Source organism: Cryptomeria japonica, chromosome 6, assembly GCF_030272615.1.
Source record: "Cryptomeria japonica chromosome 6, Sugi_1.0, whole genome shotgun sequence".
NCBI lineage: Eukaryota > Viridiplantae > Streptophyta > Pinopsida > Cupressales > Cupressaceae > Cryptomeria > Cryptomeria japonica.
In genome coordinates this window covers 376,730,761-376,755,801 of record NC_081410.1, presented here as the reverse complement: position 1 = coordinate 376,755,801, position 25,041 = coordinate 376,730,761, and the positions used below count along the sequence as shown (strand labels likewise).

The 25,041-nt window shown below is 42.4% G+C and overlaps 1 protein-coding gene across 1 annotated transcript in view; it reads left to right on the top strand.

Annotated features, from left to right (window-relative positions):
- LOC131072211 (uncharacterized) overlaps positions 1-25,041 on the top strand; it is a 135,231-nt gene that overhangs the window by 96,803 nt on the left and 13,387 nt on the right. The gene's annotated exons all lie outside the window — the stretch shown is intronic.

Below are 25,041 nucleotides of genomic sequence, written 5' to 3'. Positions count from 1 at the left end.
CTTCCCTGGGACGAGAAAACAAAAAGAAAGCTCAAAGTATTCAACTATCTATTCTCCTATCAACCTTTTTAGATGACATCCTTCTAACCAAGCACAATATGTAGCAGCTCAAAGTCTAACTACATGATGCACCTCTTATGCACAAACATAGAAAATAAAAACAGCAGAAAGTCTGCAAGTTACCCCCTTTGCTTGAGCTTTCTACGCTGGCTTCAAACGTGACAAACAACTCAAAGTCTGTAGTATCAAATCTTAAAACCAATTTAAAACTCCAAACACAATAAGCAACTCAAAGTCTGCAAGATTGCATTTAAATCCCTCTTGAACAATAGAACAAAGATCACGATCAACTTCAGAAAATGTCGTCACATAACAAATTTCTTGGCACAAAGTCTCAACACAACTTGCCTCTTTATTGAAAGCAATTTGATTTATATCTAAGCTCAAAGTCTTAGAGTGCACATACAAATTGACAAAATTTTGTTGCATTGCCAAAAGATAAAAATTACAATAGACCCCCTCAAGTATTTATAGGAGAGGAACCTTGAGAAAAAGGTGGGAGGATCCTAACTAACTTGAGAAATTCTCTCAACCGCCATGACCTATTCCAACTACAGTCCTAATTGAACTCAACTTGTAGTTGCTTTACATGTAATTACAAAAGTTTAAGTGATGAGTTAACTTGCAATTGCAAAGTTGTTTTTTTTACATGTAACTTGTCAAAACAAAATTACAAATGCATAATTGAAATTATTCTGTGTCCGGAGACACAACTTTAATTGCACCATCCTTTGTCTATGATGATCTTCATTCTGCTACAAGATGTTAGAACTTGAAGTATTCTGGATCGGTGAAGGCATCTCGAATCGGAACAAGAACTTGCACCCTTAATAGTCTTTATGTCTTTTGCCAACGAACTTCAATCTTATTTTCTTGCTTGGGGTAGTACCATTCATTCAGGAGGGAAAGGGCTGCCTTCCTCTTTTCATGTCATGACCATCTCTGTCTTGAAAGCATTCTATAATTTGCATCCATGAATTGTTGTTGTATCTCTTCTTTGTATCATCCTCCAATCTTGAAATCTGCTTGCAAAATAAGGCCCATGCCTTAATTTATTGATTTGGTAGGTCATGTGTGCAAACAAAATTGTCATAGGAAGGGATAAATTGATGCAAAAATGGGCTCACAAGTGAATTTCGGGTTCTGGAAACTGCATTACATGTGTGGAAAAACAAGAGCATTGACTTGCAAATATGGAGAACAAACATGCAACTTCATATGTGTAATGGGCAACTACAAGTTTGCATTTGTAATTGGACCTTAGAGACTCATTTTCAAGTGTTTTTGAGTGCATTTTGGACCAATTTCGGGTTCTAGAAGGTTGTCTGCAAGTAAGAGGACAATACAACTTGCACTTGTAATTGGGTTTTAAAATCCTGATTGCAAGTAAATAGGGAAAAATGAAAAGGGGAAAATCAAACACATTCACAACTTGCATTGCAAATGACTTATCAATTAGGAAAAACATTCTAAAATCCGAATTCAAACAAGAACAAAATATTTACAAAGCATGATCAATCAAGGAATTAAAAACAACAAAAGAAAGCAAGAACAAAACTGAAAATACATATCTTGCTTGATCAAAATGCCCTAAGCAAAGACAAATGAGCTTGGGGATGAACTGAAATGATCAATAAATAGATAAAGAATGCAACCACGTTGATATCCCAAGCATCAAGAAAAAAGGATTTGCAAGAAACTCGTGGCACCAAAAACGGCTAACACTCCACGTTGAATGGAGAGGCAAAAACGTGGCTCAATGCGGAGCTTTGAACCAGCAAATGGAGGAGTAAATATTTCCCACGCCTCTTGGTATTCAACATCCCACTCCCTTGCAAATCGGATTCAAACAATGAGCCAAGAAAAATGCATTTCTTGGAGAGAAAAATGCAGGTTGGGATTCTTAAATCCGACTACAAGCAAAAAACACAGCTCACAAAGATGCAATTGGGTTCTAAAAACCGTTTTACAAGTTTAAAATGACTTACTTTTCCCTTCATTTGTGCAAATTCGGGTTTCTAGGAGAGAAAAACACAAAAAGAAAGAACAAAAAGACTTATAATAGGGAAATAAAATCCCTATTACAACTTTCAACAATAAAACATAAAAACTTGTAATAGGGAAATAAAATCCCCATTAGAACTTAAAAAAACAAACATAAAGTCACATAAAGACTTGTAATAGGAAAACACAATCTCTATTACAAGTTTAAGACATAAAGTAGGAACTTTTATGAGAACTTACAAGTTCTCATTAAACTCATAATTTTAAATTCGCTTGTAATTTGTCCAAAAAGCTCCTACAACAACTTAAAAGACATAAAAAACAAGGGGGAAATAAAAAGTAAGTTACAAGTTACAAGTTTTAAATAAAGTGCACTTGTAATTGTTTTAAAATTTCCCTACAACACAAAAACAGAAGAAAACTCCTAACCTGCAATAGAAGGAAAATTTCCCACCTGCAATCAGGAAGAAAAAACCCGAAATTGAAGGAAAGACATAGCAAACAAACTCGAAACGCGATGAAATTTGAAATGTGAATCGAGGATAGATCGAAGATCAGTCCAGTTCTTCAAGAAGCAATTTTTTGCCTTGGGAAGCATGCCTTAAGAGTAAAATCTTCAACTTGCAGTGACTTTTCTGAAACCCAAAGTTCAACAAAAACCTAGGAAAATGAAGACCAAAACTCACCAAAACTTGACAATGATGGCAAAGACACCTCCCAATGATTTGGTACTAACAAATGTGAGTTTTGCACCTCGTAAAACATGCCTTGGAGACAAAAATGACACATTTTGATCAATAATTTGTAGGGGTTGTCACATTTTTGAAAATCCAAAAATGAGGACAACCACCTTTAAATTATGAGTTTTATCGAGGATCATATGCATTTATGTAGTCAAAATTCATGGTTATCAACCATTAGTAATGGCATGTTTATTTATGTCATGGAAAGATTGTATAGCTATTTAGTGGTTGTTACTTCATCAATCTTTTGGTTCAGAAGCATGGCAGATTTAAATGCAGATGAATAAGATTTCTAATATCATACATGATTCAATAAAGATTTCTGATTATTAGAATATTGCTAGATTCAATGATTGTTAAGAAAGAATAAATATGAGCTTGATAAAATAATGCTTTTTTATTGTATGCATTCAAGATGTATTTTTGACCCCCAAAATTTTATGGGTCAAGCAAATTTTGATGGGACCTTCAATGGCATAGACCAAGCCCAACAATTTTTCTAGAAATCTCTTAATACGACTTATGCTCATTCTACCAAATCTTTTGCTGAACCTACCCAAAAATTCAAATTTGATATCATGGACTGATTTCAATTTTTTTGTTGGAAACCCTAGACACTACGTCCTTCGCAACTAGTAGTAATTTACTTAAGAATGTTTAATTTTTGGGGTCGTATTTGGATTTAAAAACCTTGTTGGTCTTGAGATTACCCTGTACCCTATACTTGCACTCTTGATTCCATAGGAATCAAGGCTTGACACCTTAGCTGTAGCAATAGCATTGTTTCCACTTTGTTTAACGACGTGTAGATCATAGAGTCCTTGAGAGCAAACTACCTAAATATCAAGGAGTATTGGGGAGAGCTTAAGCCAATTAGTGAGGACCATAGTTGGAAAACTCAGATTGGACAACCCAAAATCTTGTTGGACTTGTGACTTGGCAAAACTTGGCAAAAGAAAAAAAACATAATTAAACAAATTTAATAAAAAATAATCCATTTAGAGATCACAATTCTATTTCGATTATCAATTTGTCATCATTCAAAGACTATAGGTCATTATATCCTCAAATGCTCAAATATTGAAATTTTGAAGTTTCAAAGTCAAATAGTAAAATGTTAAATAATCTTTTTATTACTATTAACATATTTCAAAAAATAGTGGAATACGATCTACATTCTCTTCTTCCCTCACCTAGTACTACTACTTTTGAGTTTCGAGCTAGAAGGCAAATTGGAAAATTCATGAGGAGTGGATGATACCTTAATTATTTCTTCCTCCAATACCTCCACCATTGCTGCATCTCTCCCCAATTCAGCGATCTCTTCTTTAGTGAGCATGGTAACTGCTGCTTCGTAGTCCAATCAGCAAATGGATCAATGTCATCTAAGGTGAGGAAATCGTGAGCATCTTCCACCTTTTTGGTTTTGAGATAGGTTTTATTGGACAAAGACAATGGAGTTGAGGTGTCAACTTGTTTCTCTTCTTGGTGTGAATGCTTTTAATAGGCTCCAATTGTGCTCACACTCAAAAGTACAACAAGGCTAGGACAAACCACAAATAGTTATCCTTTGAGGATCTGGTGAGCCAACAACATAAATATAAAATATCTCACAACTCTACAAATAAAACATTTAAAAAAAATAGATTGTTAAGTACAAGTTCAAAACATACAACTTCCAAGTTTCTGGTATTAAGATAACAATTTGAGGATTGACTTTTTTAACCCAGCTCTTGGTTTTCCCCTTTTCAAATGGTTTGAGGTGAAGAAGAGAGTCTCCTTTCTACACCCTTGTATGTAGATCTTCAACTCATCTAGAAGTTTATCTTTAATGTCCTTGGTTGTTGCCATTTTCTTTGTGTATGGAGTAAAGTGTGCCATGATCTCCTCATTAGCTTTAAATGTATCAGGAAAGTAGAATTTTGGGCTCCGGTAGTACACACCGAGAAATGTATTGGCTAATTAAGTTGGTTTGTCTATCTACAGTCAATGTGCCAAATGCGTTTTTTTTGTAGCTACCATTGTTATGCAAATGGCCTTTGTGTGCTCTCATCAAACTAAAGACCCAAGTTTGGTTGTAGATAAATTTGGTAATTTGTCTTAAACCAAATCTTCCCAATGTTCCTAAGCATTAAATCTAAGCAAGTGGCAACACAAGGACTTTGATAAATGGTGGATGCCTTATCTAATTAAATATTCTTGTGGCTACATAAGTTGCTGTGTCATTAGTTAATTTGGATAACATTCTCCATCCTAACCTCCTTGATCCTTTGTTTCAAGTCGAATTTTTTTTTTCAGTTAGGGTTTCATCCTTTGTTTCAAGTCGAATTTTTTTTTTCAGTTGCATAATCTTTGTGGGTTTTTCGAAATCTGAATTGGGTTGCTGTTGGATTTTTCTGGGTGCATCGTTTTTTGTGCCTTGGTTTTTTAGCCTGTAGATTTGACCCTTCAGTCGAAAAGTAATTTTGATTACGGATTCCTTGTGGGTTTTTCGAGTGCTCTTCTGGGTCTTCGTCGAATTTTTCTGGGTCTTCCAGAAATGTCTTGCCTCGAAAACCGTGCTAGGGTTTTAGTTTCCACCCTAGAATCCGAATTTCAGATTTTTTTCAAACAAACCTTCTGTTTTCATTTGCCAATTTTCGTCTCTTGGAATTCGTGCCTCCACCAGTACGACCTCGGGCTACGTGATTGCATCTTTAACGAATATAATGCTCGAAAGCATCCAGAAACTTAACGGCCAGAACTACAACACCTGGAAGCGGCATATGTTAACAATTTTTGAGTACCGATGTCTTGATGCAGTTGTTCTAGGCATGTCTCAACGTCCAACCATTGCTGGAAAAGATCAGGACAAATGGGATGAGCGCAACCACGAAGCTGTCATGCTCATTAAACTCTTTGTCACCGATGAGCAACTACCTCAGGTATCGTCCAACAAAACAACGAAGGAGATGTGGGATCATCTAAATAGTCTTCATGAAACCTCTAACAAGAGCTGAGCATTCTTTCTGAAGAACATGCTCTTTTCGATTATGATGGACAAGAGGACACCTTTGCAGGATTACTTGACCAAGATCAAGGACATCCGTGACCAACTTGAGGCGATTGGTCGCACAATGGAAGAAGAGGACATGGTCATCATCACACTAAAATGTTTGCCCAAATCTTATGAGCATTTCATTGAAACGCTCAATATCACTTCCACTGATGTTGATTTGAAGTTTACCAATCTTTGTAACAAGCTTTTATAGCAAGATTGGTGGCGCTAGCAGTTTGGAAGTAGTACCAGTTCCACCTCCACCGAGCAAGCGTTCTCTGCCAAATCTTCTGCGAAGAACAAAGGGATGACTCAATCTTCTTAGTCAAAAGGCACTGGTTCCTCTCAGGACAACAAGAAGAAGAAGAACGTTCAGTGCAATTATTGTCATAAGTATGGTCACATGAAGGCCGAGTGTCGAATTCGTTTGGCTTCTGAACAAAAGAAGCCGGGAGGGTCTCAACATAAAGCAAATGTCGCCAAACACTTTGAGCAGAAAGAATCTGTTTTCTATGCTTTTATGGCCAAGAGAACAACAAATCCAATACACTCTTCTGCCTGGTATATTGATTTAGGAGCTTCGCGGCATTTTACTCATTGTTGGGATTGGCTCACAAAATTTGAATCATTCTTGGATTCAGTAATCTTCGGAGGAGAAGAGTACACAGTTGCTGGTAAGGGCACTGTCCAGATTCACTCAGGAGGTAGAAATTTAATTTTTTTTGATGTCTACTATTTTCAAAGCATGAAACATAATCTCCTCTCCGTCAGTCAGATCATGAGGCATTCTCCTCAATTAGATGTTGTCTTCAGTTCATCCATCTGCAACATTGTTGATAGAGAGACTCATACTACAATTGCTATGGGACTTGAGGATCATGGTTTGTATAGACTTGTTGATTTCGACGATTCTCAAGAGCACGCTTTGGTTGCTCGGAGTACATCCATTAGAACACTTTGGCATCAGCGTTATGGGCACTTAAATGTGCACTATCTCTCTTAGTTATATCAGGAGGGTTTGGTTGCTGGTCTATCTGACAACCAACCTCAAAATCATGGAGTTTGTGCAGCCTGTCAAGCTGGGAAGCAGCATTGGACACCATTCTTGGATGGTGATTCTTGGCGAGCCTCCAAGGTCCTTTAGTTGGTTCACGCTGATGTATGTGGGCCGATGAACACTCCATTTGCTACTGGTTGCAGGTACTTCTTGTTATTTGTTGACAATTTTAGTCGTAAAATGTGGGTGTATTTTTTGAAAAATAAATCAAATGTGTTCAGTACATTTCAGCAGTTTAAGGCCTTAGTTGAGAAAGAATCCCATTCTTAGATTGTCACTCTAAGGTTAGATAATGGGGGGGAGTTTTGTTCCAATGCCTTCTCTACATTTTGTGCTACACATGGCATTAAGTGCCAACTCACCACACCATACACCCCTCAGCAGAATGGTGTCGTTGAGCGTAGGAATCGCACCATTACTGAAATGGCTCGTTCTATGATAGAGAATAGAAATGTTCCTAAGAAATATTGGGCTGAAGCAGTTTACACTGTAGTCTATCTCTTGAATCGGTCACCTACACATGTCGTCAAGAAGTGAGTCCTGAAGAAGCATGGTCAGGATGCAATCCTAAAGTGGTGATGCAGAGCATCCAAGGAACTCAATCAATAGGGGAGATCTTTCTCCCAACTCACCTACATAATAAGGTGGTAACTCCCTAAAACCTCACAGGACCCCTCACGAGGTTATTAGTACTCACAAGGTACAATACATCAAACTCACACTCATGCTTCTTAACATCTCTTCAAACCATTGATATATCTTGGACTAGGTTTGTACAACTTGCCCAAGTCCACATTAAGGACTTCCAACAACCAAATCACACCTAAACCCACTAAGTTCCATTCACACAAGAACCATTCCCAATAGGTCGACCAATTGTGCATTGTCTCAACTCTCAAGCCAAGTAACTAATCACCCTTCCAAAGGACTTCATAACACCCTTGAGGACTCCCCTCTACTTAGTCCAAACACCAACCTACCCCTCCCATCCACCCTAGAGGTCTTAACAAAGTTTATTGCAGACTGACTGTTTTTAGGACAGTCACACAAACGTGGGGACAGTCAAACTATGTGGATTCTCCTCACTTCATGGGGCCTGCAAACACTTCAACCATTACAAGAACCTTCTAAGCCTTCCAAATACCTCACATACACACCAATCCTACATCAACACTTAATTGATACTTTTATTGGAAGAAAATGTCTCACTTCACTGTCAAGATATGACAGTCATGTACTTCTTTTAGGGACAGTCACTTATATCTGCACTTTTGTGGATGGGCAGGCCCCTAACCACTTGGAGCATGTGTGGAATACCTCTACACACTCAACTAAACCTTGTCTTGCCTTCTCGCAACGAAATTTAGCATTCTTATACCCCCACACAGCTCCTTCATTCTCAGTTTTGGCAGTCTGAGACTGCATTTTCAGACTTTTCCTCATGGTTTGCATGTGCCAAAATGAACATGGAGTCCCTGCAAAATAAAATAAACAAAATACAATACAACAAGACCATCCACCACAGAAAAGAGCATTATTGAACGTGGAATGGCCTTGAACTCATGATTTTTCCCTCTCGGGTTACCCTAGATCAGGGTTTAAACAGTTTTTACAAAAAATAAGATCTCTCTTCCAATTCTTAATGAAATCAAATGCCACTAAAGACAAATTAAACTAGATTCACCCTCCTTCAATGCACAATCAACTCCAGGGGTGGATCAATGCATTTTAATGGTGAATAATGAGTTTGAACAGACTGTTACGTGGGAGTTATCAGGAAAAGTGCAGACAACAAAGAAATTTTTATTGATTGTCTTCTTCCCCAATACACATCAACCTTTTCTCAGGCCGCGGAAAGGCTTATTTCATGGTCTTCATGCCTTCCCTAATGGTTATAACCGACATTTGATCTTTCATTACTAACCAACACCTAATCACCCCTTTAAACACAAAAAGTTGCATTGAGCAATTTTTGACATTATTGACAACTTTGGCTAACTTTAATCCTAGACCCAACCTATGACTTCAATGACTCAACAATGACACAAATAGGTCCAAATAGGTCCATAAGATCCTTACATAACATCAAACATCATACTTGACCTATTGAGACATTTTCCACATTAGGCCAATTTTGTCAATATGTGCCAACATGGCCCCCATTAGGACTCAACATACAAACGATTAGTCTCAATGACCTTATTACATCATATATGGACTTATTAAATCTTACATGGCCTTTCAAGACCTTATTACAACTTTCATACTTCAAAACACAAAAGATTCAAGATTTGCCTCATAGAGGCTTGATGGTAGCCTAGGTGCTCCTGCACCAAGTGGGCCATTTGAAAGTCTTCGGTTCTACTGCTCATGTATGGATTCCAGAAGCCAAACGTGCTAAGATGGACTCAAAGAGCCAAACACTTATGTTTATTGTTTACAACGACAACCACAAGGCCTACAGGTTGATTGATGTGGAGATAGATTGTCTCATTTTCAGTCGTGATGTTGTAGTTGATGAGACTACTGGTCCATTTATGACCTCTACTACTCCTAGTCTTGCGACTCCGTCTATGAAGACTTCTAATGTTGGTGTTTGTCTTCCTCTTGGTTCCCATGATGGGAGGGCTTCAAAGCATTCTGACTTTGAAGATGAGGAATCTACCGATTCAGCACCACTTGATTTGTCACAGGATTTGCATCTAGATGACTTTGTTCTGGAAACTCCAGGGGATGTTGTTCCTCCAATGCCAGATGTTGGTACTTCTACCCTCAGGCCTAAATGGTGGGCCAAGACTATAGGAGATCTTCGTGATGATGAGCTTGAGTATAGATCCATTCGACGCAAGAGAAAGCAGTAGAATACAGTCAACCTTGCAATTATGGCCAACATCCATAGCATCCATGAGCCCCAGACATATTCCGAGTCTAAAGGCATTCTTGAGTGGGAAAAAGCTATGGAGACAGAATACCATAGTCTTCTAAAGAATAACACTTGGGTTTGTTTTCCCCCGAGGGGTGTGTGTTTCAATAGTGCATAACAGTACAGAAATTAGTAAATATGACAGCATAAAACAATGCAAGTAAACAAAAGAACTTAGATGTATGTATTCATTAATGTCAAATGCCAGTACATTCAAAACATCACTTTGTTCCACAATAACTTCACACTGAAATAGGAAACCAAGTACATATATATAGGTGTCGGTGTAGGTTGTCCGGTGCCACCTGCCGACAACTGTCACGTAACCACCGACCCTTAACACCCATAGCCTTCTAATTACAATATGATATAATTACTCGACAACATCATCCCCCCTATAAAACGAAGGTCGTCTCCTGACAACATACAACAAAATGGGAAATGACATGAAGACCAAACATGAAAATCAAAGTTGAGGGTGTACAAAGGGCGTCCCTGATGAAGAAGGGGCCGGTGGTGGTGGTGCTGTCAACTGCTCCCTCAACTGGTGAACCTGTTGTGTCCTATGCTGGAGATCTCGCTCAACTAACAATTGCCTCTCCCTGGATCGTTTCACCATAAAAACTGCGTCCATTAGCTCCTTCTGTTTACCGTCCAACACCTCCAAAGTAGATGTGAGACGGGTCTCAAGGGCTGCCCGTTCTGCTACCTCATTTGCACAACCTGTCGTCTCTTGGGCCAAGTCTGTCCTGGCACGAGCCAACTCCTCTAGGTTGGTTGCTCAGGCTCTCTGTTGTGCCAACTCCATCTCCATCGTATGCAGGCGAGTGGCTAACTCCTCTCGAGTTGTGATGGCTGCCACCCGCTCTGTCTCTGCTGCCAAGGCACCATGCTGGGTATGTCTGAGTTGGGAGTACCCATCCCTGAAAGCTTTCTCTACCCGTTGTAGCAGCAAGTGTACTCCACCAACCTCAGCCGTCTCCTCACGCCTCCAATCTGCCAACATCTCAGAAGTTTCCACAGTAGGCCAACCCCTAGCCTCAAAACATCGCCCAAACTCCTTAGCACACCTGCTGGTGGCAAAGGCGACAAGTCCCTCAACAACAGACTGCCCGACGGTCCGCTCCTGAATAGAGGTTGCCAATCTCCATGTGCCCGCCTCAACCTCTGCTGCCATCCTCCGCCCACTGGCTCCCATCTCTGCCAAAAATACCTCTATGCCCTCCGGCTGGCTCTCCGTAGTGGCCCGTTTCTGCTGCATCTCTGCCATCTCTTCCTCAAACCCAACGGTGTCCTGCAAGAAATCCATCGCCAACTCCTGCTGTCAGGCCTTCTGATGAGAACTACCCTCATCGAGCTCCACAATCTGCGGAAAAGGACGTGGTTGGGGTGAGGTAGGCAGGGGTCCCAGTGGTGTCATGGGAGGCATCTCATAGCGACCCAACCACGCATCCATGGTGGCATCATCATCTCTGGTCACCGTACCCTCTATTGTCGAGACCTCCGTATGTACGGGTTCCTTCCGTACGGTAGATCCAATGCAAGGAGGTTTGTTGGGAACCAATGACACTGTTGGAACGTCCTCCGCGGGAAATGTTGGAACTGCTGTGGCGACCCTAGAAGGTGTAGTCATTGAAGGTTGGGGTCTCAGCTGCCCAAATCCTAGGATGGGTACGGTTGGTATGGCTCCTACCGTCACCCCCGAAGTCTGGAGAGGTGTCAATCCTCCATCCCGAGTCAATACTATTGGTGCATACACCAGTTGGCCTACTCTCGCAGGTCACACTCCACCTACCAGTAATCCACGGATTCCTCTTGTCACGTGCCCAAAAGACACTACGTGGCCACTACTCTCCTCCGTACTCGGGGCTTTCTCTACTTCCTTCTTGGCAAGGCAGAATGTATAATGACTCTGGTTGCTTTGAGAAGAAGTGTCCTCAGAGTCGTCCCCTTCCTCTGCACTACTACAGGCCTCTTCTGCAGCTTCTTCGTCTACGTCCTCACGTCCTCGTCAACTGTCTCTGTCTCTTGTTTTGTGTCCACCTGTGGGGGTCTCTATCGCTTCTTGCTAGAATGGGCTTCCCCGCTACCTGCCATGGTATCTAGGTGGGTCCAATAAAAAATGAATGGCTGTGAAGGGTCCCTCATCTCTTGAGGTTTCCATACATGCTTCTCTGGCGACACTTGTGTGCGTGCAGCGTTGAGGAACAACCGTATGGCGTGAAACGACATATAGAAAGCCTTGTGTCGCAGCATCAAGAATTCGTGGATTCTGTTGGACATAATTGTTGCCCAGTTATACATCGTCCTGTTGCTCAGACCATTCATCAGTGCAATCATGGGTACTGCCGTGTCGGATGCCCTGCTGGCTCCTGTAAGTCTACTCTTCATAACATCCAACAGACAGTGCCAATCTCCTGGAACGATGTAGGACTTCTTCAACCCTCTGCCCTTGGGTGCCTTGATCGAAGCCCATTCTTGGTCCGAGAGATCACTTCGGCAAATTAACCGCAACAGTTGTTCTTTCCTTTTTGGCGACATCTTCGTGGCATTCTTGTCTATTTTCTTACCCTCGTTTGGGATGCCAAATACCCTAGCAAAATCGTCAGGTGCAAAGGAGACGGTCACAGTGCTCTGCTGGCACGAGAAAGTAGATGCCTTGGTCGCACTTTCATATGTAGCCACCATCATCCGCAGACATGATTCGAAATCTCTAATGGCGAAGATGGGCATTTGAATTGCCCAATGTACCCATGCCTTCCTGAGAGATTCTTTAAATGCATAATTATCCGGGGTTTCCAGTAACTAGGTCCTACACACATTTCCGCGCAATCCTTCAAATGTAATAGTGTCAGGTGTGATTTTCTCCGGCATTGCCGCCTTCTTGGCTTTTCCTGTATCCGCTGACCTTGCAATTTTTACTCTCAACTGCATCACTCGCTTCCCCTTGTCCTTGGCTACCATGCTTCCCTCTGCCATTTTCCTTGATTGTGACGGTTGGTCTAACTGCTGTAACCGTTTTCTCCAGTCTAGCTTTCCTAATTTCTGTTTTCCTAATCCCATTTGAATGATTTAACTGTTGGCACCAACACTAATAAACTTTTGAAATTCCGTTATGATTTAGCTTGTACAACACGTTGTACGGTCTTCTTCCTTTTGTTTATACGAAATCGCCTTCCTTATGGTGTACGGCTTACTTCATCCTACATAGCCCTTCCTTCGACCGTACGATATCGTTTTATTGTAGCCGTTCTCTATGCTGTACGGATTCTGCTAGTGTACGGATTTCTTACCTATCTTCCATGCTTCTTACGGATTTCTTGTTTGCCGTATGGATGCTATCTATTTGTCTTGCACTGATTATGGTGTACGGATTTCTTTGTTTCACCATACAACCCCTCCTACTCTGCAATCGTACGGATTCCTCATCGTACTCATCCTGCCAAATGTAAGAAATTCTTTGTGTTTTGTTGTGCCATACAACAGTCTTATTTTTCCTTTGTAATGGTACAGACTCCTCTACTCTGCAACTGTCATATGGAAGTCTCCCTCTCCCTCTACGATCGTACGAATTCGTATGCTTTGCAACTGTACGGATTTCAACTTGTACGGATTTCCATGCCGTACAACCCTCAGTCCTTCCTCAACCGTATGATGTCCTTGAGACGTACGGATGTTGTGACTGGCAATTCTCCAATCATGTCCGTATGGTTTTTGCTCTTTTGTCACCCTTGTATGGACTGCCAATGTACAGTTTGTGCAAATGAATTCCGTATGGCCTATTTAATGCTCCTCAGCTGTACGGTGTACGAATTTTTCACCGTACGATATGTTATTTATTACTTCTTTTTTTCTCTTGTTTTTCCAACTAAAAAAATCAAATAATTACCTTTTCAATTTGTCCGACTGGGCCCTGCCTCCGGACGAACTGGATCATTCTGCTGCTGCCTGTGGTGGTAAATCTTCAACTTCGACCTATTTACCGTCTCCTTTATCGGCTGGTCGGCCAATATTGACAACTTAATTGCTTCATTCGCAGCTACTTTGCGGATTTTAAATGGCCCCAACCATCGGACTTTAAATTTCCCAGGCTTAATCTCATTCCGCCCATTATACTTCAACACCCACTAACCTAGACGAAATTCCGTGTGCCGGATGTGCTTGTCATGCCAAAATTTTCGTCTTTGTTGGGCGGCTTCAGTGGCCCATTGAGCCATCATTCTGCGTTCATCCAACTTGTCTAACGCGTACAACTGTTCCCGCAAACTTTCCATATCTCCTAGGCGATTCTCTATCACGATCCATAAACTCAGAACCATGAATTTTGCCGGCACAATAGCCTCCTGCCCGTACATTAGCTGAAAGGGTGTCTGGCCTGTGTTGACTTTGTAGGTGGTCCTGTATGCCCATAGTATCGATGACAACTTCTCCTCCCAATCTTCTTGTTCAACTCCACAGGACTTGTAGATCATCGACACCGGTATTTTGTTAGTCGCGTCCGCCTGCCTGTTGGCCCTCAGATGGTACGGGCTTGACAAGGAATGAAAGAGCTTGAATTCCGTCGTGAGAAGCTTGACCACATGATTCACAAAGTGCCCACCGCAATCACTTGTCAGTTGGATTGGGATGTCGTACCTTGTAATAATTTGTTCATAAATGAACTTGGCTGTACTCAAAGCTAAGTTATTCGGCAGTGCTCACGCCTCAGCCCACTTCGTAAGGTATTTTGTTGCCACCACAATGTAACGACATCTCCGTGTTTTGCTGACCTTCAAAGGTCCAATGAAATCCAGACCCCAGCGTTCAAACAACTCCTGGGCATGGGATGGATTGAGGGGCACAAAGTCCCTCTTTAATGGTTTCCTTGCCCTCTGGCACGTATCACAGCCCACCACCCATTCCCGTGCATCATTATACAGGGTGGGTCACCATAGTCCGGCCAGCAATATCTTGCGCGCGGTGGTGTCTGGACCCATGTGACCTCCTGCGGGCCCTTCGTGTGCTTCTCGGAGCACTCCCGAAATCTCTTCCTCCATCAAACACCTTCTGAGGACTTGGTCAGGTCCCATTTTATACAACAACCCATTAATTAGTTGAAATGTCCTGCTTATCAAGACTAGCTTCCTTCTCTCACTCGGTAACATTCCGGTTGGGAACTGAGGTAGACAAGTATTCCCCAATGTTCACATACCACAGTGGTAGTGCCGCCATTTGGAACAGATGCGCGTCAGGAAAATCATCATTGACTCCCTTCGGCGACTCTCCCGGCCTAATCCGGGACAACTGATCAGCGATCACATGGCTCTTGCCTGGCCGTACAATTATTGTGAAAGTGAACTCATGAAGGAGCAGTAGCCACCTGCTTATCCTGCCTTGGATACTGGGTTTATTTACCAGGTACATCAACGCCTGGTGATCCACATAGAAGGTGAAGGATGTCGCCAGCAAGTAGTGCCGAAATTTTTGTATGGCATAGACCATTCCGAGGGCTTCCCTCTCGGTGGTACTGTAGTTCTTCTCGGCTTTCGACATCAATCGACTGGCAAAATAGATGGGATGATCCAACCCATGTCCTCCTTCTTGTGCTAGCGTAGCCCCAATGGCATAGTTCGAGGCATCCATGTGTACGTGGAATTCTCGGTCCTAGTTTGGATAGGCCAGAATGGGTGCTGCCACCACGAGTCTCCTCTTGAGTTCCTTGAATGCTTCCCCTTGTGTCGGTCCCAATATGTACGGTTTGCCCTTTCTTGTCAGTTTGTCCAGTGGGAATGAAAGTTGAGCAAAGTTCTTGATGAACTTCTGGTAGTATCCTATATGCCCCAAGGACTTGACTTCCGTCACATCAATGGGCGACTCCATCTCTACAATTACCCGTACCTTATCCAGGTCAGTTTTTAGTCCAGCTTTACAAACGATATGGCCCAACAACTTTCCTTGTGGTACCATAAATCTGCATTTTCGTGGATTCAAGGCCAGCCTGGCCCTTCGGCATCTCTCCATGCACTCTCTCAGCAACACCGAGTGAGTGTCTTCACTACTGAAAATCGACCAGTCGTCCAAAAAGGCTTTAAAATTTCCAACGGACATCTTATCGAAGATGCAAAGGACCATCTTCTGGAAGGTTGTCGGAGCCTTGCACAACCCAAACGATATCCAGTTGTATGCATAGACTCCGTCCTCCACCACAAAGGTGGTCTTCAACTTGTCCTCCTCAGCTATCGCAATCTGATTGTATCTGGAAAAGCCGCCCAAAAATGAGTACATTTCATGGCCAGCCACCTCCTCCAGGATGCTGTTTGTGAATGGTATAGGGAACAGATCCTTGATGGTGACTGCGTTGAGGCATCGAAAATCCACACAAATGCGGATTTGGTTGGCCTCCTTCTTCAGTGAGATTACAATTGACAAGACCCACTTACTTGTCTCCACCTGAAATATGATGCCGGCCTCAAGCATCCGTTCAATCTCTTCGTTCACCTTGGCCGCATAGTTCTTATTCATTCGGTACGGCCTCTTTCGTACTGGCTGGGCTCCCGAGACCAATGGTATCCGATGGACGCATAATTTTGGCGGGACCCCTTTCAGATCCTTGTAGGACCAAGCGAACATGTCCTTATATTCCATGAAGATTTTGAATGCTGCGACCTTCAGCATCGGGCTCCAATCGTCTCCTACCCAGATATTTCGAGGGGTGGCTGTGTCTCCTAAATTCATCTCCTTCACGGTGGGGTCTTCGTACCTCATTGGTCTGTCCTTTGAAAATTCGTACGCCGGAACATCACTTACTTTTGCGTCTCACTCCTTATACTCCCTGTATTCTGGCGGGAACTCCTCCTTCTCGCTTGGCTCTTCTTCAATTTGCAGCATGTGACAAGTAGGGTGAAACACTTCATAATCTTCCATTTGCCAGTGGAAGAGTCCATTCGATGAGACGATGTCATCTTCCGAGCAGCCATCGAGTTCAAGCACTCCTTCATTGTTTGGTTCCATCTCGTCTTTGCCTTCATAGGAATCCCACTCCCATCTGTTTGAGTCCTCTGAATCAGAGTTGGGTGATGCAAGCTCCTCACCGACAACTTGGGTCCTCAGGTCAATGATGTACTTCTGCCTCCCTTTCTCCATGGAAAGGGTGTTCTTCTTCCAGTTGTGGTTCACCTTTGCTCTAACCAGCAACCCTCTCCCTAAGATGGCGTCATACACCTTCTTCTTAAGTGGGATTACCACAAAATCCAATAGAAAGGGTTGTGTGCCAATGGTCACGGGCTCTGCCATCAGGGTGCCGAGTGGCTTGATGTCGTGTTGGTCTGCTCCCACCAAATTTAATTTGGGTGGCCATAGTGTTGGCTTCCCGAGCTTCTTCCATGTATCTTCTGGTAGCACATTCACCCCAGAACCTTTGTACACGACGGTGTCCTTGAGGATAGCCTCGAGGATTCCCATTTCCACTACCGCAGGATGCCGACCACTATTTAAGGCCAACAACATTGGATCAGCCGAGGGGCTGACCGACACTTCCGTCTGGGCCACACTCGAGGGTGCGTGTGCGGTGCTTTGTACAGAACTGAAAATGGCAGTCCTCAGCTGTGGCATTGTGTCTAGAAGGTCCTTCACCCTTATCAACACCTCCATCTGGAGGACTTGCCCAATTATGTTCTTTTCGGCTTCAGTACGGGATAATGTACTCACCACCTCTGCATTGTTCCGTCGTTCTACTGTCATCTCGCGCTCAATGTTCGCCTTTGCATCCCGTAATCTCTCCTCCGTATGGGGGTCGGGATAAGTGGCCTTTTTGGTCTGAGCACGGGTGATTACCAGTACTTGTTATCACCAGTCTTCTCAATATTGAGAAGATTAACCCCTAGCTTGGGGCAATTTGTCTCATCGTGGTCTCTAGGACCACACCATCTGCATAAGTTCTGTGGTGTCTCCTCTTTTTGGCAATCCCGCGCAAAGTGTCCCTACTAGTTGCATGTCCGACACTGAATCATCGGTCGTCCTTTGGCATCATACTGCATTCAACTCCGGTTATTGCTATTATTATTGTTGCCTCTTCCTCCCCTTCGGTTACCTCTGTAACTGCCAATTGATGCCGTGGTGTTGGCTTGAGGTTGCGATGTGCTTGCTGTCGCAGAGGGTGACGGCTGCCCCTGGTTGAAGAGCACTTGATTTCCCCGTGTCTTCATGTTGTAGGGACATTCTTTGGTGGAGTGTCCCAACACTTGGCAAATGTCGCAGAAGGCCTTTTTAGGACAGGAGCCTTTTGTGTGACCTTCCTTACATTCCACGCACCACACTTCCTCATTTTTGTTGCTGCTTCCCTTCATGCTTTTGAATTCCTTCATCATGCGATGCATATCCTTCTGAAGGGCTTGCACCTTTTTACTCAACCCCTCGTCGCTGCTACTTCCGTTGGAGGAGTCCTCCTCTCTAGAGGATCTGTCTTTCTTCTTCTTGGATGTCTTCCCTTCACTTTCCAAGTCCATTGCATGGTTATAGGCATCTTCGTAGGATGTGGGGGGTACAATTTTCATTTTCCTTCTGAGTGATGACTTTAAACCCTCCACAAACCACCTTTTCTTCAATCCATGGCCGGGCTGGTTGTCTATTTTTCCCAGCAATTCCTTCAGGCGTCGGCTATATGCTCGGATGGTCTCACTTTTCCCTTGCTTGGTGCTCAGGATTTCTGCCACGATTTCATTATCATCTTTGAGGAGTGGAAACTCTGTTTCGAAGGCTTTGTGCAATTCATCCCAAGTTGTTAGCTTGGTTTTATTAGCATCCGAGTACCAATCGATGGCTACTCCTCGTAGGGTGGCGGGGAATCGCACCACCCATTCCGCCTTGTCAGCCACGCCATTGCCCGACTAGATTGTTTCATATGTACGACAATGCCGTACTAGATCTTCTTTCCTGTCTTCGTTGAACTTGGGCAATTTTTGCCGATTCACCATCACGTTCCTTGGCGGTGGCCCAGTCTGCCTTCTGGAACTCAAACTTGACCCTCCAGGAACTCCTCCAGACACTGGTCCTCCCGAAGATACTTCGTTGAGATTTGGTCCGTTGGGTCCTACCAAGTTGCTCTGATTACCAGGGTGTGATGAGCCTGCACCGAACAAATTGCTTCTACTACTGTGACCTTGTGTCCTCCCGACACCTTCGGTCGCATCGGTATCCTCCGCCTCTCTGTTCTTGGTCTCTGTCTCCTCCTCCCTCCTGGTCTTGGCACCTCTGTATGGTGTGTTCAGTTCTACAGTACTCCCGTCATCAATCTCTTCCAATGTCAGGGAAAGGTCCCCCAACCGCTTCCTGGTGGTTTCTATTAGTATGGAAACTTGACCCTCAGCACCCGAGCCATCATTGCCAATTGTGCTTTCTTCTACAAGTTTCTTCAGTCGTCACCAACGTTTTGCTTGTTGTTCTAACCTCAACGTCCTCGTTGCTGCCTCGTGCGCGTCTTCTTCCTCCCTCGGCACACGGTTTCTATCCTTATTTAGTGTCACGGGCACCAATTCCTTCTTTCTGTGGGGTTGAAGGTTCGTCAACGGCTTTCGTCACGTTCCTCCTCTTGTCGACAACTTTCTTCAAATTGCAGCAAAATTTGCTGTCGATGGGTCTCGCGGTAGGTTTCTTCCCGGCGCGTTTGGAGTGCAAGGAACGCTTGTGCTAGCAAGCTTGGCAAGTTGTTCATCAATCGATGTACGGTCGGACTTACGCCAAGGGCACTCCACATTGCGCTCTCAGAGATGTCCTCGATCATGGCCTCCCTCCGTACGTAAGTTTCGATGGATGCCTAGAGAATGCAGGTGAAATCCCTTGTTAGTGCTCCCTCTCCTTCGAACAACTCCGTCGGCTCTTCCTTGGGATTGCTGCTGGTCCCCTCGCTCACTGGTTGCCCCATTATTGTCGTGCCATGTAGTATGTTCCCGTCATTCCAAGTTCAATTTGGCAACAGCGCCAAATGTTTTCCCCGGAGGGGTGTGTGTTTCAATAGTGCATAACAGTACAGAAATGTAGTAATTATGACAACATACATCAATGCAAGTAAACAAAAGAACTCGGATGTATGTATTCATTAATGTCAAATGCCAGTACATTCAAAACATCATTTTGTTTCTCAATTACTTCACACTGAAATAGGAAACCAAGTACATATATATAGGTGTCGGTGTAGGTTGTCCGGTGCCAACTGCCGACAACCGTCACGTAACCACCGACCCTTAACACCCGTAGCCTTCTAATTACAATATGACATAATTACCCGACAACGGGGTTCTTTTTGATTTGCCTCCTGGGAAGAAACCTATCAGCTGTAAATAGGTTTATAAAGTCAAGTATCATGCAGATGGTACTTTGGATAAGTACAAGGCCGGATTGGTTGCTCGGGGCTTTACTGTTGGCATTTTTGATGTTTATGTTGTGATTGTCATTGATGGACACACACTTGCATTGAGACCCTCTTTATATGTATAAGTTAGAAAACAGTCGGCATTTGTTCCAACCGATATGTTGTATTATAGTCTTTAGACTATTGGTGTTTTGTAGAATGTGTTTCCCGGTCTGAAGCGGCATATTAACCTCAAGCGGTACGAGGGATTAAAGCGGCATAACACATTTCTACCAGTCTTCATTTTTGTTAAACCGGCAACCGGCATTTTATATGAACCGGTATAGTCTGTGATGAGTTACCAACCGGCATTGTGTGATGAGTTACCATCCACCGATTGTTTGACGATGCTGACTCTGTAGCGGTGCTTTCTGTGATGTATTACCAAGTATGTCCAGGTTCATTGAACCTAGGAAATTGTAATGTAATCTTATTGGACTGACATGAAATCAGTTTCCTTTATAAGGACATCATGTCTAGGGTTTTAGGTTGTTGAAGTTGTTGTTGTTGCGATAGTTGATATTGCGGCTAGGGTTTAAGGTGGTTGAGGAGTTGGAGAGAATATGAATGTGTAGAAGACTGAAGTAATGCTGGAGTGCATTAAGAACGAGCTATCAAGGATCTAACCGAGCAGTCTGTGCTATTAGATAGATCAAACACTTGTTGATTACTCACATCTTTGACAAGTCTGTAGCCTTTAATCGGGTAGGCCCAAAAGCCTTTTGTAAATCCTCTAACAAGGTGGTTCACATCTGTGGATCTAAAATCCTCTAGCAAGGTAGTCTTTAATCGGACTTATCTCCTAACAAAGATTGAGATTCCTAACAGGATCTGTTCTGGTAAAGAACATTGTAAGACCTTAACCGGTCTGGTTCCTATTCTGCAGATAGTTACTTGTGAGTTCCATCTCACCGTGGTTTTTCCCATTTGGGTTTCCACGTCAAAATATCGTGTTATGGTGTTTGTGCTTCTGTGGGTGAATGCATTATTAGCTATTTGGTTTGCATGTTTATTAACCGGTTTGTCTGTTAAACTGTTTTACTGGTTTATTGCTAGTCTTGCAAAGTGTTTAAGTACAAAGATTTTTGGCATACTGATTCACCCCCCCCTCTTAGTATTCATCATTTACACAGTGGGAGGGCATTGATTACGAGGAGACTTTTGCTCCTACTGCCAAGATGAGTACCATTCGTCTTCTTCTTGCCATTGCAGCTTAGTTTGGATGGAAACTTCACCAAATGGCGTTAAGAGTGCATTTCTCAATGGTGAGTTGCGAGAAGAAGTTTATATGACTCAACCTCCTGGCTTCAAGGTTCCTGGTAAGGAACATCAGGTTTGCAGATTGGTAAAAGCCCTATATGGCCTGAAGCAAGCCCCTCGGGCTTGGTATTTCAAGATTGATCAGTATTTGGTTGAACATGGTTTTCAGTGCAGTCCCTCTGACACTAATATGTACGTCAAACTCTCCAGTGATGATATCCTTTTTGTTGTTGTCTATGTGGATGACTTGATTGTTACTGGCAATTCAGCACATTTGGTTACAACCATCAAACAGGACTTGTGCCAAGCTTTTGACATGACAGATTTTGGGCTTCTCTATTATTGCTTAGGTGTCAAAGTGTGGCAAACTGATGACAGTATCTTTATTTCACAGTCCAAGTATGCCCGCAGTTTGCTTGAAAAGTTTCGAATGTAGGATTGTAAACCTGCTTCCACACCTATGGAGAAAGGGTTGAAGTTATCAGCCAAGTCTGATTCACCTGCAGTAGATGAAACCAAATTCAGGCAACTAGTAGGCAACCTCATCTACCTCACTGCTACTAGACCTGACATTTGTTTTTCTGTCAGCTACATCTCTCACTTCATAACGGCCCCAAAAGATGATCATTGGATTGCAGCGAAGCGAGTATTGCGATATGTGAAAGGCACTTCAGACTATGGCATTCTGTATGGTAGGTGCAACGATCCAAAGCTGATTGGTTATATTGACTCAGATTGGGCAGGATCAGTGGATGACAAAAAATCCACTTCTAGGTACATATTTAGTTTGGGTACTAGTGTCATCACTTGGAGCAGCAAGAAGCAACAGGCCATGGCTCTTTCCTCTACCGAAGCTGAATACTGGGGAACAGTCAAGGCCGCATGTGAGGTAGTTTGGCTCCAAAGGATGCTTTCTGACATGCAGATGCCACAAGCAGGTCCTTCTCCCTTGTATACTGATAATCAAGGGGTGCTCAAACTGGCCAAAAATCTAGTCTTCCATGAACGTACCAAGCATGTTGAACTTCATTGTCACTACAGCCGCAAGCTGGTTAGAAGACAGATCAGTTCAGACTACGGATATTCTCACCAAGTATCTGAGCCCGGATAAATTTGTAAAATTCAGGGGGCAACTTGGTGTTTTTGATAGATGACCAATAAGGGAGGGTGTTAGAATAATAATTCTATGTACTGTTAATGGTCAAATTAGTGTTGTTAGACATCTTAAATGTCTACAGTAGCAGTTAGTTAGTTTATTAATAGCTACAGTATTTTTCATTTCTATAAATGTAATCTTTCCTTCAGTTAATAGATAACTAAGTTTTTACCAGTTCATTTTGCTGAACAGAAGAATGTGGACAACTAGAACTCTCCTTAGTGGAAGAATATCGACTTTGTGGGCCAATATAAGAATTTGTAGATGATTTGGGATTGGCACTCATCACCATTGCTATTGCTTCCCCTATTCTCTCTCTCTATTTTCTTCTCCTAAAAATTTGAAAGTAATGCATTCATTTCTCTGCTAACTTCTGTTGGCACTTGTGGACATATCTCTACATCCTAGTTAGTAATCCGAGCAAGGTTGAATTTTCCTTGTCTTATTGTAAACCCACAAAAGTTGTTGGTCAATGTGCCTTTGGCCTCAGCTAGCATGCCATGCTTCTATGCAGGGTCTCTCTTGGTGCTGCCGTTTGTCGCCATTGCTAAATCTGTACATTGAAAAAGTAGAAAATTTCAGCAGTTTTTGGGGTCTATGACCATGAAATATAGTAAGAAGATGGAAGAGAAAACATTAAGAAGACAACCAAATACAACACTAGTGGGGAGGGTTTGGAAAACAGAAAATAGAAAATTTGGATAGGATAACAACAGGGATTTCTGCATTTAAATTTTGAAATAAAAAATAGGTAAAAAAAAAATACTTTGGTCAAATGGACTTTGTTGTCAATTCAATCTTCAAATCTAACCTGTTATGTTCGATGACATTTTTGGGATAGGGATGATATGGGATAGCTGGATGCATTTTCAAGATGATAGAGGGGTAATAGAGGATGATGAGGCATGCTTCTGGGACAATAAGGGACGACAACATGCGTTTTTGAGACAATGAGGCAATTAAAAATAGAATTGAAGAAAAAAAAGGAAATTTGAATTATTCATATATAAGGCATTTATCATATACATTAAAGAACCATATTACATAACTTTACAGCTGAATTGAGAATTCAAATAAGAGGCAACACACAAATTGAACAAATGTACATACTAATTACACTAAAGTGCCCAAAGGCTACAAGTTACAACTATCATAGGGTAAATGCATAACCTTACTAGATTTAATGTTTATGTTCACACTCGAACTTGGATATCCAAAAAAGATAATTATGAAAGTGACATAACTATAGATCACTGCTGCATGGCATTATTGATATAGGATCTCCTAATTAAGTACATGTTGCATGTTTCTAGTATGTCTCATCAAACCATGTCCCAAGTATGTGAAACACTTGGATTTGGACTATCTATTCAAAGACCCAGGGCAAAATGGTTTTTGTTCTTTTAAACTTAAATATTTATATTATACAAGGGAGAGGATTGCAAACATTAGTTGCCTTTGATAACCACGATCATGCAATCTTAGATATTCAAGAAATTTGGACACATTATGTACAAGGGCAGGGCTTAGATTTCACACATTATGTCCAAGGGCAGGGCTTAGATTTCATGCTTTGATTGACAACCTGGTGGACCCACTTAAAATGGCCTTTTTCAAATTGAATATCTAGAGTTTCTATTTTCTAATACGTCTTCATATTCACAGTTAACTGAAAAACAAAACTGAGTACAAAAAAATACTTGAAGCAGCCTTGACCCAATTTTTCGTGCTTTTATTTATTTTTTTCAATTTCTGACTTCATTTTTGTTGGGCTGTAAGGGCTGCTGGCTGTGTGTGGGGCATTTAGACATATGTTGGCCATCCTGGAGACAGCAACTGCCCCCTGCTGATAGCCTTGGGGACGTATCCTAATCGTCCTTGACTCCTTGCATCCCCGAAATGTTTTGGGAATGGGAATGGCTGAAAATATCTAGGAGATGTCCCTGTGCAACACCAATCACTCCTCTTGGCTTGATTAGCACCTGTCGAAGCCTGAGAGACAAAAAAACTGAAGAAAATTCATGTTTTAAAGCCCACAATTTTTTGCTTTTGTGGTAGGCTCAAGACTTGCATGTTCAAGCTTGTGACACTGCATTTCTAGGCAAACACTTGACAAACCAATGTGAGTACTTGGATAGATGCAACGTGCAAGTCGCATGGGGATTTTCTAACTCACAAGTTTCAATGACTACACGAGTCCCTATGATTTTTCTTACTGTGGTGAGGGCCATTCTGTTATGGAAAAAAATATCATTTCTATGTTTAAATTGCATGGGACTGTTCGTAGTCTCTCTTATGCATCCCATCCCCTGATTAATGGTCTTCTGTTGCTCTCCCTTAGGGTTATGAGTGTGTAAAGAAATGATTATGTGTCAAGCAATAGGAGCAGATAAAGGCCCTTAACGTCTAAGTTTGGT